The sequence below is a fragment of the Juglans microcarpa x Juglans regia genome, chromosome 1D (assembly GCF_004785595.1).
Source record: "Juglans microcarpa x Juglans regia isolate MS1-56 chromosome 1D, Jm3101_v1.0, whole genome shotgun sequence".
In the NCBI taxonomy this organism is placed as follows: domain Eukaryota; kingdom Viridiplantae; phylum Streptophyta; class Magnoliopsida; order Fagales; family Juglandaceae; genus Juglans; species Juglans microcarpa x Juglans regia.
This window is the reverse complement of record NC_054594.1, coordinates 23,475,978-23,483,013: the sequence shown is the minus strand read 5'-3', so window position 1 is coordinate 23,483,013 and position 7,036 is coordinate 23,475,978.

Below are 7,036 nucleotides of genomic sequence, written 5' to 3'. Positions count from 1 at the left end.
CCAGTCTCGCGAGGTTGAATAACTTAACGAAAAGATTGATGTACTTCAACGACTTATTCACGAGTCTAACAAAAATATAGAACACTTAAAGCAGAAGAATAAGGATTTAAAATCCTTGTTTGACTCTTCATTTCGACTGCCTAATCCTTTAAAAAAGGATAGCATGTTGATATATGAAGAATAAGAGCACTTGAAAAATGAAGCTAAAAGTCTCAAATTTTTGTAATTCATTTGAGATAATAAAATAAAAATACTTAATAGATATTCATGGCATGCATTATTCATATTTTTCTTCTAATCATGTTTATGTTAAAAATTATAATAAACTACCAATCATACATCGATATACCTTTGAGTCAAATGGCTTACCGGTTTCATCCTTGTCAAGTTTGGTGGATAGGCTTATTGGTGTTCCAATTTCCTTCACACTTTCTATCCCAAACTTTTTGAGTGACTCTATGATATATTTTGAATGATTAATGAATTTTTCACTTTTTGCTTGCTTGATTTACAATTCGAGAAAGAAGTTAATTTCTCTCATTATGCTCTTTTCAAATTCTTCCTGCATCTTCTTAGCAAAAACTAGGCACATATTTTCATTAGTAGCACCAAATATTATATCATCCACATAAATTTAAATAAAAAGAATATCATCATTATCGTGTTTAATGAAAAGGGTTGTGTCAATTTTTCCTCTTGAAAAATCTTTTTCAATCAAGAAATCACTGAATCTCTCATACCATGCTATAGGGGCTTGTCTGAGTCCATACAGTGCTTTTGTGAGCTTGAAAACATGATTTGGAGAAATATAATTTTCAAAACCTATAGGTTACTCAAATATACCTCTTCATTTATAAAACTATTTAAGAAATCACTTTTAACATCCATTTGAAAAAGTTTGAAATCTTTATAATAAGCATAAGCAAGTAGCATTCAATTAGCTCTTAATCTTGCGACCGGTGCATATGTTTCATCATAATCGATTCCTTCTTGATTGAAACTTTGGGCTACAAGTCGAGCATTGTTTCCAGTGATGACTCCGGACTCATCTTTCTTGTTTCTAAAAACCTATTTTGTTCCAATAATAGTATGATTTTTAGCTCTGCGAACAAGTGTCCAAACATTTCATTCAAATTGATTTAGGTTTTTCTTGGTACTCAAGTTCTTTGGGTCATTCATTTATTAGTATTAGAAGAAACAAGATTTTTAGGTACCTTTATAGCCCTAATAGTCATTGTATGTTTTCTTCTAATAGGACAAGCATTATAATTATGACCATTTCTATTACAAAAATTACAGATAGCATGTGACATATACGAAGAACTTGAGTGATTGTAATAGTATCCTTTTTTGAAAAATTTTCTTTTATCAAAAGAAATTTGAATACTGGATTTTGATTTTAAATGATTATCAAAGAAGTTTTTATAAGCTTTGTAGTTTTGTTTTGGCATGTATCTCAAGCCTACCTGGTCAAAACATATCTTTGACTGCCAAGAGTTTTTTCAAAATTTCTTTTTTCTATTTGTAAAGTTTTCAACAATCTTTTCTAAATCAGTCACTTTCTTTTTCAACTCATGATTTTCTTTTTTCGAAATGATGTTTTCTTTTCTTAAAAAATCAATTTCGTTTGTTAAATAAAAATTTTTCTTTTTTAAAGTAGTATATTTTATACCCAATTTTTCAAATTCCTCATATATCTATTCTAAGACATTTTGCAATTCTTCATATAAAAGATTTTCAATATTGTTAAGATTTGTTACCTCAAAGTCATCTTTAGCCATAAGACAAAGATTTGCAGATTCTCCAATGCTTGCTTTTTCTCCTTCTCTTTTCAATGTGTACTCATGGGTAGTAAGTGATCCGATGAATTCATTTATTTCAAGTTTCTTGAGGTCTCTAACTTCAAGAATCGCCATCACTTTTAACTCCTAGCATTTTGGTAGAGACTTGAGAATTTTTCTTACTATCTCTATGTTGGAATAGACTTTGCCGAGAGCTGTCAAGCTGTTTATGATGTTAGTGAAATGAGTGTATGTAACCCCCGCTCATTTCTTCTTACGTAAGCTTCTCTCTTTCTTACGTAAGATTCCTCCTTTCTGACGTAAGCAAATTTCGATGACGGAATTATGCAACAGTCTGCCATTCTTTCTAGCGACTGCGAGCATCGTCATGTGTGCCGAACCATGAAGACGTGCCTCTCGAGATATTAGGTGACTTCTAAGGCACGCCCAGTGTTTTAAATGTACTGGAAATATTTATATGAGGTATTACCAGTATCGTTGAGTTAAACTTGTTTTTAAAAGAGACAATTATAATATTTTGAAGAGCTCCAAAATATTATAATTGTCAGAGATCATTTTAATATTAATTATTAAAATGATTCCCGTTATTTGAAATATTAAGGGATTTAAATTATGTTGAAAGCTTTAATTACTTTAATGGTTTTATTTTCTTAAAGATATTAAATAAGACTTCATCATTTTATTGATGATGAAGAAATATTATTTTATAAACTAAAGTTAGTTTAAAATAAATAATTCCTCTGAGTGCTTTTAATTAAGTTAATGTTTACGTATTTTCAAATCAGTATTTTAATATCTTAATATTAGATCGTTTTGAGGACCCCAAGACGAAGGGACTGGATTAAATACCCAGACCCTCTCTCTTTCCCCCTCACTTTTCCCTCCCCTCTCTCTCTCCTTCCTCTCCCCTCAAGCGTACACGATACGCAGCACACAGCGTCCGAAGCCTTCACTGCCCAGCCCGGCGCCGCCGTGCGCCGTCCACTCTCACCGATGGCACCGTCTCACTCCTCTCCCTCTGGCGAGTCCATCCACAGCAGCCCATTTCTCTCACGCTCTCTCATCCTCTCCACTGGAAGTGCAAAGCCTGAATGGGCTTGATGCACGTAGCGCCGCCGTGCGCCATCCTCCAGCGCCACCACTTCCACGGCAGCTTCCTCTGCCACCGGCCACCACCCTCCAGCAATCTCAGCTCCTCCCATGCAGCCACCTTCCCCCTCTATTGCACACATGCACGCACGAGGAGACCCATGCACAGCTTTACCATGCGCGGCCTCTAGTGCCGCCGTGCACGGTACCCACGGCCACTAGGTGCCACCATGGACCTCCCTCTACCTCCCCCTTTCTCCTCCACGTGAACCATAGCCAGTAGCCTCTCAATCACGCATGGCCTCCCACTCCCTCACACGCACGGGTTGCACACCGTGCACCGCCACCCACGGTGGGTAACCACCGTCATCAGCCTCCTTAGGCCACCACCAAGCCAACCCAACCTTCCATGGCCCCGATCTATCACCCATGCACGCACACTCTCTCTCACTCTCCCACAGCCTTTCCTCCATTGTGTGGCCAGATCCGCCGCTGTGAGCCACCATGGCGCCACCTTGATGCCACCACGAGTTCCACCGCACCTCCCTTAGCCGAGCCCTAGGGTCAAACCACCACTTTATGTGGTGGGTAATCACTGCACGTGATGGACAGTCACTGCATGTGACTGACCGCCATTGTACACGGTTAGGTACGCTGTGTACCGCTCCTCATAGCCACCAACACAGGGCCTTCAAGAGCCATTCCAAGACCACACTTAGCTATCCAAACGTCCAAATAGTCAACGCACGTGGGTTAGCCGCCACGTACGACCTCTCCAACGTCATTGGCTGTGACGATTAACGGGCAACGCACGGGTTATCCCTTCGGTGGTATAACTCTCCATCCCTTTTAATTATGATAGATATTGATTAGTTGATTAGGTTGTAGACTGTGCTGTTAGTATTAGGGGAATGACTGGGTTGTATTGAGATGCACTAGGTAGTGCGCTATGAAGTGTTGGGCATATCTATGTAGTGTGGTGATGTGATGTGTCGTGTATGTGAAGTGTTGGGCATATTTGTGAAGTGTGGTGGACTGTGCTGGGTAATGCAGTTGTGGAGATTGTGTTGTAATGATGGCGTGGTTGTGCTGTACAGTGTAGTTATGGGGCATGTGCTGTATGGATAGCGTGGCGTTGTGTGGAACGGACAAAGTACATGCTGAGTGTACTCTGTGTGATGTAGCATGCGTATGAAGGGAGTACATGTAGAATGTACTCCATATGGTGGAGCGACGCACCATAGGGCGGTAATGCCGTAATGGTGATGTGGCATAACGTGTATGGAATACACGTAAAGTGTACTCTGTATGGCGTGATGTGTGTAACGGGAGGATGAAGCAATGCACCATATGGCGGGTATGCCGTGATGGTGATGTGGCGTAGCGTGTATGGAGTATACGCGGAGTGTACTCCATGTAATGGAGTAATGCACCATACGGCGGGTATGTCGTGATGGTGATGTGGCGTAGCGTGTATGGAATATACGCGGAGTGTACTCCATGTAGTGGAGCGATGCACCATACGGCGGGTATGCCGTGATGGTGATGTGGCATAACGTGTATGGAGTATACGCGGAGTGTACTCCATGTAATGGAGTCATGCACCATATGGTGGATATGCCATGATGGTGATGTGGTATAGCGTGTATGGAGTATACGCGGAGTGTACTCCATATAATGGAGCCATGCACCATACGGCGGGTATGTCGCGATGGTGATGTGGCGTAGCGTGTATGGAGTATACGTGGAGTGTACTCCATGTAGTGGAGAGATGCACCATACGGCGAGTATGCCGTGATGGTGATGTGGCGTGGCGTAGCGTGTATGGAGGTATACGTGGAGTGTACTCCATGTAGTGGAGAGATGCACCATACGGCGGGTATGTCGTGATGGTGATGTGGCGTAGCGTGTATGGAGTATACGTGGAGTGTACTCTGTGTGATGTAGCATGCGTATGAAGGGAGTACATGTAGAATGTACTCCATATGGTGGAGCGACGCACCATATGGCGGTAATGCCGTAATGGTGATATGGCATAACGTGTATGGAATACACGTAAAGTGTACTCTGTATGGCGTGATGTGTGTAACGGGAGGATGAAGCAATGCACCATATGACGGGTATGCCGTGATGGTGATGTGGCGTAGCGTGTATGGAGTATACGCGGAGTGTACTCCATATAATGGAGCCATGCACCATACGGCGGGTATGCCGCGATGGTGATGTAGCATAGTGTGTATGGAGTATACGTGGAGTGTACTCCATGTAGTGGAGAGATGCACCATACGACGAGTATGCCGTGATGGTGATGTGGCGTGGCGTAGCGTGTATGGAGGTATACGTAGAGTGTACTCCATATAGTGGAGAGATGCACCATACGGCGGGTATGTCGTGATGGTGATGTGGCGTAGCGTGTATGGAGTATACGTAGAGTGTACTCCATGTAGTGGAGCGATGCACCATACGGCGGGTATGTCGTGATGGTGATGTGGCATAGCGTGTATGGAGTATACGCGAAGTGTACTCCATGTAGTGGAGCGACGCACCATATTGCGTGTACGCCATAATGGTGATGTGGTGTGTATGAACGGAGTATACGAGGAGTGTACTCCATGTGGTGGAGTGATGCATCGTATGGCGGGTATGCCATATTGATGATAGGTTGTAGCGTGTGGAAATGGAGTATACGTGGAGTGTACTCCACGAGTCAGCGATACACCGTATGGCGTGTCCCAGAGACAAGGACGGTTGAATGATTGAGGGGCGTAGCAAGTTGTGTCGGGAACTGTGGAACAGTGTCCCGAAGTACTTATGGCGCAGCCTATAGTCTGAAGTGACAAGTGTCACCGTGAAGGACTTATGATTGGATGTATAGGTGTAGTAGCAGAATAAGTGTAAGAGTGCGCAGCGGAAGCATGACTGGGCAACATCACGAAGTGACGTGGTTACGGACAGTCGTGCTTGTGATGGGTGAAGTTAATGTAGAAATGGCGTAACGGGAATGTGACGAGATGTCACGATGTGACGGGAGTACGTGAGGAACCGTACTCGTGATGAGTTAGAAGTTGGCATAGAAGTGACGTAACAGGATGTCGGGTGACGTGACAAGGTCACGGTGTAGCTTGAGAGTAGTCTCGAGCTATATGACGTGACATAAGACGTAGTTGTGAACGGAGTCTTGTTGCGTTAAGTGTTGGGATGAACTGTAAGGAGGGACGGATAGCATGAAGAGTCATGCTAGCCGAGTTAAGAGAATGTTGGTATCGGAGTATGACCCATGTCCCTCCGAGCAGGTGATCAACATGTTATATATTGATCTTAGGTGATAAAGGGGTAATGTACATGTGTAATCTGGTTAGACACATGTGCCGGACGGATTCACCATATGTAATGGGTAATCTATCCTAAGCATAGTTACACGGTGGTTAAGCTTCAGAGTTGGCTTAGAGCCGTGTGGCTTGTATGGATGGGAATGAGGATTAGTATGGGTTAAGATGTATGGAGGTAGTGACGGGTGTATTGTCTAGGATTGGGATACGTGACTTAGTTGGCCTGAGTCATGCATCAAGATGAGTTCAATAAGGAGAATAAGATGAATGTCTTGGTGTCTTAATCCTAAGGTAAATAATGGGTTCACTTTAGTGAATGAGCACTCGAGGCAAGACGTTGAGTTGGAAGATGCGGTGACCGCAATGGGTCCCTGAAGGTTTTAACGTAGTTAAGGGCATGTAAGTGCACGAGATAGAATGAGAGTGTTCTAAGTATAGTGTAGTCCTATTTATAGGTTAAGTTGCTTATGCATTAGATAGAGAATGACGTTAAGATGATGTATGCATGTAGGTTGCCAGCTGACACGCACATGAATGGATTGCATGGTATGAAAGTAGCATGGAGTCCAGGTAAGTATTACGTTCATGCCCTTTTGGAGTTTTCTAGAAATTACGAAAAGAAAACGAAAAGCTCTTCTCTTTAAGAAAATGCTTACGAAAGAAGATGCCATGCTTTCAAACGTATATGTACGTACGGCCCTTCCGTGAAAGTCCCTTTTTACACACCCAAAGTTATTAATTATACGCATGCAAATGGATGACTATAAGATGTATCTATTGTATGTATTTTCAAAGAAACAAACCGATGAAAATGCA